Raw genomic sequence first — 11,911 nt, 5'->3', positions numbered from 1 at the left:
AACGATAGCTGGTGGAATGAACTAGAGCATTAATATGAGCACGCGTCAATGTTTACCAAATGGAAACATGACCCTACCTAGTGGTAAGGGCGCATTATCATCTGCCCGACAGAACAAATGACACAAATGTTTAGGGGTATTCGGAACAATATCCTTAACAGTGACACAATGTTAACAAGCATACATTCTGGCACTTCATGAAACATCTAATCCAGTAAGAATTGCAGTTTATATTGTAAGTGGGCGGAATGGTAAATAAAGTCATTGTTGTTTGACGTCCCCCTGAGGTCAAAGGTCACCAAAATGTTTGGCTGTCCCCAGAATGATGTCATGAGTCTATGCAGCAAGTTTGGCTATGATATGTTAAAGAGTTGCTGAGAACAGGCTTACTTCCTGTTGGGCGGCTTTGCCGTCAAGTTTGATTGGCTGTCACGGCCAAACGGTTTTGAATTAGAAAAAGCTGTTTGGCAGGTTTGTTTGGCTTGGTCTGAAGATCATATAGGGTTTCACAATGATTGAACATAATCTGTGGCCTGTGGATATGTTATATTGATATTGACCACTTTCAACATGGCGGCCAATTGCTGATGTTGCCATGAGAAATATGTTATTAGCTATATAAGGCGGTCTGACAGTATCACCAGACGATGAAAATAAGTTTGAAATGTACTTGTGTGAAGAGAGAGGATTTACAACACGTCTTCCTTAATTATAGCGTCCCCTAGAGGTCAATGGTCACCAAATATATTGAGTGTCCCCATGATGATGTCCTGGGTCTATGTACCAAGTATGGTTATGATATGTTAAAGGGCTGCTGAGATATTGACTAACTTCCTGTTTGGCCGCTTGGCCAAAAAGAAAATCCATCATGGCGCAAATGGTTTGGGAATATTGGATGAATCATGGGTCGAAAGTTATAAACATGAATGCATGTGCAACTTTGACCTGTTTGTGGCGCTAGAGCTGTTGGGCTAGCGACCTGAAATTGGCTTATTGGGCTAATGGGGCTGTCCTGAACCAGTGTGCAATTTTTCGCTAAGTGGTTTTATGGGCTGCCATAGGCCCCGTCCACACGAAGCCGAAACGGGCGAAACGGTTTCGGTTTCGATCTATCCGGTTTCGGACTATCTCCGTAAAGACGGAGTCAAGCGAAACCGGGTAGCCCAATAAGCCTCCGAGGGTGGTTTCAGAAGTTTACGGTTTCGGTCAACGGATTCACCGGCTTCGTGTGGACGGAAGGCCGAACCGTACAAGACCTTTTGCGGTTTCGCCATGATATCGGCTTCGTGTGGACGGGGACCTAGACTCCCATGGCAGGTAAATAATAATACAAAAACAATAGGTTGTCTCACAACTTCGTTGCTTGACACCCAATAATCCCTATATACTCCATGGAACCGATTTTGACAGTATCTGCATATTTTGAAGATTTAATAGCTTTTGAACGTTAATTAGTAGGCCTAAGTAAGTTGGAGTTCCTTACTTTTCCCCGTGGAAGCGAACAGCTGTTGTTCCATTCCAAATCAGCTGTCCTCTCTGCCATCTCAGCCCTTACGGGAGCTTTTCAATTTATCCTGGAATGTGCATCTTTTCAGGGAATTTGTACAATAAATCCATTACAAATACCGAATATTGATTTGTCTTTTGCGTCCATATTATATCCATTATATTAACCGGGTATTCCCAAGACGCTCACGCTCTGCAGCAAGCCAGTCACAGTTGATGGGTGCGGCGCTGTACAGCGAACGTAAACAAACAGCTAAGCTAAGGTTAGCATTTCGCCAAGCATCACTTTTCCTCCCGAGATCCCGCTAATGTTGTGTTAAAAGTTCAGGGAAACAAGATATCTATTCTTCCTCCACCTCTCTCGCTTCTCTGCTTGGTGTCGCTTATAGTTTGCCTCCCTCGCTCTGGTAACGTCCCGTAGCATACAGTTGGTGTCTCACCGGTTGTGCTTTGAAAGGTCAGCGGCCAACTAGGTCAAAGTTCAAAGACCGCAAGAAGTTGGTTTTGCCGTTCCCAAACTGAAGATTTTTGGGTTCGTTCAATGTCTATGTTGAAGTAAGTGCGCTCACTGCGCTGCACTCGGCGGTGAGGTGATGGATGCGCTGTGACACTTAGTGATGTAATATTCTCCTAAATGAGCAATATACTACTACAATATTACTAACTTTTATATCCCAAATATATTTGCTGACATTATATTGCAGTTCTAGCAAGTGTTATTGTTGATTTATTACTTTTGAGATTTTATTTGTTCTGCACTTCACCCTGACTTGTGGTGTCAGCTTGTGTTCAAAAAAGATATTTTCTATTTTTGCTATGTTTAGTGCTATATTGTTTACAGAATAGATGTGCAATATTTTGGTGCTGCTGAGCCATAGCCCACCTATTATGTCGATCTTTTTCAGAAGGGAAGAGGTAGGGTCATTTTATTTTAGTAAGAGTTTATTTTATTATCATTACTTATCAATTTCATTAATGTAAGGGTTATTTTGTATTTTGTTTAACTTATTTAACTTGACAAAATTAAGGATGTTTTGCTCTACTTTAAGTTAAGACAGTCAAAGATGGCTCTTTTAGTTTTTCAGTTGTAACAACTGCCGGTCAAGGACTTTAGTTTACATGCATGTTTCTTAATAAATACATTTGAAATCAATTCTTAACTTTAGTTTTCATTCTTGCATTAGAGTAATGGCATGTAATGTTTTAATGGTATGATGTCATGTTTGTAAATATTACTGTACATTGTGAATATTGCACTGATGCTTGATTTGAAGAAAATCGTGAATCAAATCGAAATCGCAATATCTGCCAAAAAAATCACAATTTGATCTTTTCCTGAAATCGTTCAGCCCGAGGTATTTTGACCCAAACAAAGCAGAAATGTTCAAAGGTGCTTCGTGAAGGTGTCTCTTACTTTTATGGTCCTTGAATTGCGTTGCAGCCACCGCAGTCATCTTACGATCCTTCCCTAGTTGAAGGGCTTTTTATGCCGTGTTAGGATGTGCGCCACTTTAAAGGAGACAAAATCATTGTCTCCCCTTCATGAAAATAATGTTTTGAGCCTTTAAATTGAATGGCTATTTTCCGTGGTCATTGTCAGAGCTGGTGTTTGCCTGCTTGCTTGTTTGCGGACCTCGCCTCATTAGACCGTTAGCAGCGTAACTCCTTTAATTGACAGCTGTATGGAAAATATAATTTTGTGTCAGAAGGGGGCGGGATGTCTATGAATTTGATTGGATGGGCTTTTAAAACAGGTTTACCAAGTGACTGTTACCAAATTGATGTACTGGTAAATAATCTTTGAACCATATGACCCTGGATTGGGTCATTTTCATATATATATTAAATAGGTCAGTTTGTGAGAGTGAAAGACCATCACTCACAATCTCTTGGCATGCCTATAGGCAGGGCTCCAGAGTGCACCTAATTTGGGCGCACATGCGCCTAGAATTCGGGGTAGTGCGACCAAATATTTCATTTGGGCGCACCGGTGCGACTGAAAATGTATCTGGTATAATTATTATTATTTTTTTTTTACAGAGCAGTCTATTCATAATATTGCAATGACCACGGGAGAGGCAGTGAATGAAGTATTGATTATTAGACAGCGATTTATTAGATACCTAATAAGCCGTTGGAACACGCAAGACCGGTAACAATAGCAACGCCGGTAAACAAACCCGCGAAGCCCAATCCAGGGCCCTGTACTGCGAAGCTCGATTAGAGGGTTAGCGAGGTATGTTGAGCTGAAAGCCTGGGTTAGCTGTACCATGAAAGTCAATCTCTTTAAGCGTCGCTGTATCACCATTGGTGACTTATGCTCGCAACCAAACCTGGTCGGGAGCAGCTTTTCAGCGAGTCTACCCGGAGATCGGCTACTTATATCGGCGTGCGCAGCTTCCTAGCCCCTCCTCCGATAATGGCGTCACCATTTGTGGGTGTTCCCATGGACCTCGGCGCACTTATCATACATGCGTCTCTCCGGAGACAGAGGGTTTTTCGGGACAGAACCGATCCCTTGGCATTGTCTGACGATATTCTTTACGAGAGATACAGATTCGTCATTTATTTAAGGCATTTATTTAATGGTCAAAATATTATTAATCAATGCCGTAAATATCGACTGTGCAACCGTCGCAGCTGCCCGGTTGCCCCCCCCCCTCAACAACTCAGCGCAAGGCAGGCATGGTCCAACCCCCCCCCCCCCCCGTCAACAACTCAGCGCAAGGCAGGCACGGTCCAACCCCCCCCCCCCCCCCCCCCCCCCCCTGGGTCCGATCTTATTCTCAATGTATGTAAATGATCTACCAACTGTCTGTCAATACTCAATGTATGCAAATGACAACGATGATCATTGTGCACGGTAGCAGTGCAGCTAAGGCCGCATACCAGCTAACAGATTGAATGCAACATATCACTGTATGGTTAAATCAAAATAGTTTACAACTGAATCTGTCCACATTTTTTTATAGTAACAGAGCCGGATGTATTTGTGGCAGGAGAGACTGTAAGTAGTCTCAGAGTTTACGTATCTTTGAGTGTATATTGATAGTTGGCTTTGATTTGAAGCTCACATCAAAAAGGTCTGTCAACGAATAAAATTCAAACTGGCAAATTTCAGACCCATCCGCAAATGCATCTGCAATCATGTACATGCACTCAATGATTTTCTCCCACATCACATATTGTTGAACAACCTGGTCTCGTGCAGGTTGAACTTCTCTTATTTATATTCACTCAAAATATCTTTAATAAAAAGGCGAAATTTCATCACCACTGTCTAATTTAAAAAATATATTAATTGCTAAATTGTGGAAATCTGGTCAAATACAGTCTCCTGCTTAGGCCTAAAAAAAAAAAAAAAAAGAATTTTGGTTGTTGGTTTTCAGTTGAGGTCATGGGTCGGTAGGGAATAAATTTCTTTCTTTTATTTCTATTTTTTTTCATTCGGCATCGAATGATGGGTAGGACTTTTTTCTTTTATTTTTTTTTTTTACAGCAGCTCATAAAATGACTCTTTCAGATATAATATATTAGGTATTATAACAGTGAATATCACAGTAGGGCTGTCAAAATTGCTCAAAAATGACATTCGAATGTTCGTTTGGAAAAAAATCACGAATTCGAACTATTCGAATATCTGGTTGCCTATTTTACGCAGTTGCCGTCAATATGTCAATAATGCGACAAAACCATGGTTCAAATTAGTGGGATATATATATATCCTATATATAGGGCGGCGGCGGCTTCCTGCTGGGCATTTCCTTACTTTAAAACGAGGGACATCGCGAACAGACGGAGGCTCATTCACAAAGCAGTTAGGCGCTTGTACCGCGGGTGCGTTTCCACTGCAGGGTGCGGTACGTTTTGGTTCGCCTCAGTCCGGCAGGGAGGGGGCGGTATAGCCCAGCTCAGTTCAGAGGTCGCGTTTCCACCGCCGACAGTACCCTTTATGGTAGGCCAGATGTCGATCGCCGCGGCAGCTACGTAAACATCGCAACATCATGCGTCTCAGCACCCCAACGGAGGAGTACTGAAGACGAGGGCAAAACGAGTACGGCTCAGTCCGGGTCACACCCACTTTTGGCGGTGGAATCGCAATCAACAGCTGCAAAATAGCCATTTTGGCTATTTCTAGCACATAGACATTTTTCATGTTTATCGTGCACTGTCCATATCTGAATAAACCTTATGTAACCCTTTTCTCACTGGGTGGCCACGCCAAGCAAAATTAATTCAGCAAAAGCCTAATGGCACCAGTTAGTACAATTTTACAAAGCAAACACTGGCAAAACAAAATGCTGAATTCTCAGTGGTGATATGGTGAGCTGGCGGACCCAGACTGTAGAGAGAGAGAGAGAGAGAGAGAGAGAGACTTGCAACCCAACAATCAATAAACCTCAACCATTAACAGGTAAACCGTGACATACATGAAAAACCCACACCCAAAAAAAAGGGGGAGGGTGCTCAACACAAGGTCTGCTCTCAGTGGAGAGAACCAGCCTGCAACAGTTGGCTAGGATGCTCGTTCAAATGTACAGTCTGAGGGCAGCACGGCGGCACGGCGACGCAGCGTCAGCGCACGAGTTTAGTTTTTACCTGAACTTTTGATTCTGTGACATTCAAGGAATGAAAGGCCAGTAATGTAGGGTTGGATGACCTACAATTAACAGATCAGCACATTTTCTCTACCAGGAACAGAAGGATCGAAATTACTTTCCCTACTCTTATTTTTTTTTAAGTTAAAATCTACACTATTCTGTTTCCACCTCACCTGTTGTTTCAGCAACATTTTGTCTGCTGCCCTCCTGGCCTATATTAATCAGTATCTCTCCTGAACAGCCCGGCTCCTGAGAAGCACTGGGTTGTTCAGCACTGTTTGATGCCTAGGAACATTCGAAATAAATTGATTATATTTTTAATAAACATTTCCTAGCCACAGCCATTTGACTGTTCAACTTAATTTCAGACTAAGCTAACTACCTCATCAAGCTGCTCCGCGTCGTCTGGACGAGGCCTTTTTTGGTGCAGAAAAAACTTTTCAATACTCATAAAGCAACAAACATTCAGAGTCAGAATAAAATAATATTACGGATAGAATGTAATAAATGTTTTCTATTCTTTTTGATATGGGCACTGTATAGGCCTATCTAAACTATAACCGCATTTCATCTTAATCACAGTGTTCGCTGCGTTACCAATGACATTGTCTATGATGACGGGTGCGGGATGTTCAATATCAATAACGTTGAGATCATAAAGCTAATATTACCTTTTCCGAGTTAACAAAAAATGTGGGCAGGTGTGTTAGACCACAGTATAGCATACTAACCTTTGGTAAACTGCAAATGTCGCAGACCGTCTTCTCTGTGCCAAATATATTTTTCTCAAGCATTGCACGTGGACAGGAGGAGCGGGCGAATAAGCCATCAGTGAGTGTGCATGTAACTCCGCGTTTACATGCGGACACATCTGATTCGTATGGGGAAGAACAGCTCAATTGGAATAGAAAAGTATCATATATATATACGCCTCAATCGGTTCGGAATATAGTTCTATGCGGAATAGAATAGGTGGTGTAGTCCGCTATAAATACTTATTCCGATTAGTTTGGGGTTTAACTTGGAGCAGCTGCAGTAGTTCGCAATTGGTCCACTCCGTCTGTACTTTAATGCACACCGAACTTTACCGCTGTCAAGGAAATTGGATTTATTGCCTGATTCACGTCTTTGTTATTATCACTCCGTAGTAGTTACAGTAGTCCGGTAACTTATCAACCCCAGCATGTCCGGTTGCTAAGCGACGTGTGTGTGTGTGTGTGTGTGTGTGTGTGTGTGTGTGTGTGTGTGTGTGTGTGTGTGTGTGTGTGTGTGTGTGTGTGTGTGTGTGTGTGTGTGTGTGTGTGTGTGTGTGTGTGTGAATGACGGGGAGAACGAGTGCTATGCGGAGCTGAATGGACGGAACGATTTTTAGATAGAAAAGACAGAATCAATTCGTGGCGGTCGATGTTGATTCTGTGGTGCCGCCCCACACAATGGTCTATTTATGGGAAACACTGCAATATCTGTCTCTGGAATTTTAAGGTATAGTTTGAATGTCTTAGGAATGCAACCTTACCCTCATGGTAAAACAAACCGAATTTTTTTTGTACCCTTTACATTGGAATGCATGAATCTGGTGCACTTTGAGAGGAGAATATGCACTTAAATCCTATTCAAACAGTCCTGTGTATTACTGTAGATGGGATTATTGGTGTTGTAACTTTGCCTTTTGTGTCTTCATTTACAGATTTTTATTTTTTTGTATAGTAATATTTAAACCAAAAATGCCACAACGCAAATATAATTTGCACAATTTATTTACAGATTTTTGCCTCATGCTTAAACACTAAACATGGTTGCTATGCCCAAAGCATAACTGTTTTTTACATAAGACACTTTGTTCAAAAATGAAATCTCCTGCAACAATGGGCAAAACACATATTTTTAAATTATAAACCTAAATTTGAAAATAACACAGACTCACACATGCTAATTGAATACCAATCAGTGTGAGCCTTAGCACTACAAATAGACCTCAGGTGAGCTCAGCTCCTTTGTGAGACAGTGAGAGTCAGGGGAAGAGGACAAGAGAGCGATGATAAGCTTGTTATTGCTTAAAACACTTCTTCTTAGTCTTGGGAGTCAAAAAGTGATGAGAAAATTATAAAATAAATATAAGTTATACATAATAGAAACTATTCATGATCTTTTAAGAAGTCCTTAGGTTTTTTCCCTGCATTTATGCTAATGACCACATGCTTACAGGCGATTAGCATAAATCACTAACTAAAATACGCGATGAAAACAGATTTTATATGGCAATAAAGAACAAAATCGGATCTAACAGTATCGATTCATTTTTCAAAGTTCCCGAAAATACCTAGGCTATAAATTCCTGACTGGATATAAGCTCATGTAAAGGCTATGAGTGATCCCAAAAAGAGCGACAACACGCACACACACACATAGGCCTACACACACACACACAATACTAGAGGAAAAACGGCACGGAGGTTGCGGTTTATAGATACAATAAAATGATTGGGCTCAGAGGGTTTTTAACACTGGTGGTCATGCAGCGACACATTTTAGCAACTTACTTTCTCTCTCTCTCTCTCTGTGTCTCTCTCTCTCTCTCTGTCTGTCTCTCTCTTTCCTCGATCTGCCGCTTCACTCGCTACTGCTAGAATCAATGTAACTTTGCAACCGTGTAGGGTAGCCTACTGCCAACAACTGCCACACTCGCTGTGTATTTTTCTTCTTTGATGTTGGTTACGTGACGATGTGCCGCGTGCTGCGCAATTTACGTTACGCGCTGTACATTTTCTAAAAGGAGCTACGTAAAAAAAAAAAATAATAATTAGGAGAAGGATTTTTATTGCAGCGGCGGAGAAAATTCAGCAGCGGCGACGCGCCGCTGCTGTGTGAACGTGGGGGAAACACTGCAGTGATATAGTGGAACTAATATTGCACCTTAAAAAAATGCATCCCCTATCAAATGTGATCAATAACTTTTTCAAAGGTGCCCCAAAAACGGTGTGTTTGAACCGTCAGCGATTGGTTAATCTTTCTATCTTCCTGGGGGTTGGGGGCCTTAGGGCTACCAATGCAGAAGAGGTGCTTGAGGTGGAGGGATGGGCTCTGTGGTGGCAGCGGCCTCAATGATCTCCTGAAAGAGAATAGAACTTGAGGTAGTATGCCATCCATGTAAAGCATAAATATCATACAAACAAGAGTCCGGGGGTTCTGCTCCAGGAGTTTGGTGGTTGTGCTTATAAAGAAAATACAACCTTCAAACGGCATAATGATAATGGAATGGTCATCATCATTTATTGAATGATTATTAACATAGAAAACGCATACATTTGTGGTAGGGATGGGCGTGAGGAATAGATTACTCGAGTACTCCTCGTTACAAATGAACTCGGTTGGTGGACAGGCAAACTCGAGTTTGCATATACACACACCAACAAAGTTTTCTGAAGCAAATGTATCAATTTTCTGTCGGCGCCACTAACGCATGACGTGGGCACAAAGAAAATTAAATGCATCCATTTCCATGGCGCGTTCCGTGCCGTGTGCAGGCACGCCAGAATGCAAAAAGTTAAGAGATGGCGGTTAAACCATACCGCAGCGAAGAATTGAAATACTTTAAAGAAATAGGAGATCATAAGGTGAAATGTGAAATCGAGCTACCAGAAAGTACTATGCGGCAACATATGCTCCTGAAACACAACGGTGAGTTCGGGAAAGCAGACCCGCAGCAACGGTGAAAGTGAAAGTGTGTTGGCTATTTTCACTGCCGCAAGACGCAGCTGTTATCCCGGGCGTGTAGAGAAGATCACAACGCTGAGTATTTACATAGTCCATTTGCTGCCGTTTTATTTGCAGCTTTAAGCATTTATTTGCAATGGTTAGGCTACTTGTTTCGTTTATTTTAAACTGTTACAGGCCTTGGTTCGACATGATTTAAATTGTGAGACGCATATTTATTTTTGGAAGGAAAATGTGTTTGAACGTTTGCAAAAATAAATAATGAATACTCTGATAACTGACTGTTTTGATGGAGAATAAGCATGACATGTTTGGTTGGTAATATTGCCGTTCATCATCAGGGCTATTCCTGCTGCAGATGCGTTGCATTCTAAAAATAGATTTGATTTAACGAGTACTCGATTGATCCTCGAGGAATTCCTTCGATCACTCGAGTTTGGAATTTACTACTCGTGCCCATCCATAATTTGTGGTTTTCAATCCTGTCGCATCTTTTCACCCGCCATCTTGCCTAGAATTTTCTTGATTTTCCATTTTCTCGCAATGTATTGCAGGAGCAAGTCTCAACTGTAGCGTTGCAAGGGTGCCCATTAAATCTTAACTTTAAGGGAGATCCTAGCCCTCCCCCATACCCCTTACCCCACCTTAAAATGGCTTTCGGGACTTGACTCGCTACGCGTGAAAGCGCAACAGCGAGGCGGAGGGTTGAGATTTTGGTTGGAGCAAAGAATCGGGATTGAGCCTATGTCTACTCGCGATCCATCGGTAATGAGTACTAGAAAGCTCAAGGCAATCCCAGGCATTGTCCTGAAGTGACTTGGTCCCCACCAGCTGGCTAACAAATCTGGCGATGAGTCTTCCTGGCCGATGATCCCGGAGGTGGAAATATCAGGCAAGCGGCAGTCTCTAGTGATACGGGTCCCGCATCCAACCCAGCAAGAAAGCGCAGCTAGTGTACTACTATCAGACACTCAGCCGTCCGATTTGCCGCGAACACTGCCGTCCAGGGTTCACGCTAGACTTTTTCTTGGGCGGACAAATGTCCGACACTATTCCAGAATATCGGACATTTGTAATATCTTCTGGACGTTATTCACTAATAATGAAATAATCACCAAAAGTCCACATTTAAACGATAAAAACTAAGTTGCTTCAATAAATGCCATTTATTAACTTAGCCTAGGTAAAAAAACATAACGGCCATTCTCGGCAAAAATGGTAAACGGGTAAAAAATTATTAATTTGATAATTTGAATTCTTGCAGACTACTTTCAGCGCAACTTCATGGCATGGAAGTGCTCCGCTGCTCGCGAAAAATTAAAGTCTTTCAACCCCGGCCCAAGGCTCGATATGCGCATGACAGCCTCGTCACCTTTTCCTCAGCTAGGAGGTTTCTGATAGATGTTTTAATCCTGTTTTGGAGAGAAAAGCCTCGTTCTGCAGGAACACTGGACACGGGGGTTGTACTGGCGGTTTTGGCCAGCTTTACCCAGTCGGCAAAGATTTGTGTGTTCACAGCAAACGTGACGGGGCGACAAGATCCCATACAAAGTGAACGTAGAGACGCGTATCGGGCGAATTTTTCGCGAGAGGAAACCAGCGACAAGTTTAGATTTGTCGCGCCACACTTTCGCCGTGCACACGCGAGGATTTGTACCGCGACAAATTCACTCGAGTTGAAATATTTCAACTTTGACGCGAATTTCGCGTGATGACAGCCAATCAGCGTTCAATAGCGTGGGCACTGAGTGGCATGTGTATGCATGTGCAGGTGCACTGCACGCGTTCATGAATGCACATTCGTGTTTGCCTCCCTGGTGAGCTCGGCCAGGAACCGCTACTGGTTTTCATATGCTATTGATTAATTCATACATAAATGCAAACTTCTTTCTTCTTTTTTTTTCTCGGACATGTGGGCCGTTTACATTTTATTATACCGGCCATGCGTGCGTGCAATCGGCCAATGTCCGGCTATATTCGGCTAACGTGAACGCTGCTGCCGTCACTCTGGCGAGGCGTGTAACAACAAGTATGGATGCCCGCAGGGTCCTCTTTGCACTTCTTTGCTGAATCAGATGAATCAGTTATTA

Source organism: Gadus chalcogrammus, chromosome 5 (assembly GCF_026213295.1).
Source record: "Gadus chalcogrammus isolate NIFS_2021 chromosome 5, NIFS_Gcha_1.0, whole genome shotgun sequence".
In the NCBI taxonomy this organism is placed as follows: domain Eukaryota; kingdom Metazoa; phylum Chordata; class Actinopteri; order Gadiformes; family Gadidae; genus Gadus; species Gadus chalcogrammus.
Note: the sequence above shows the minus strand (reverse complement) of the source record.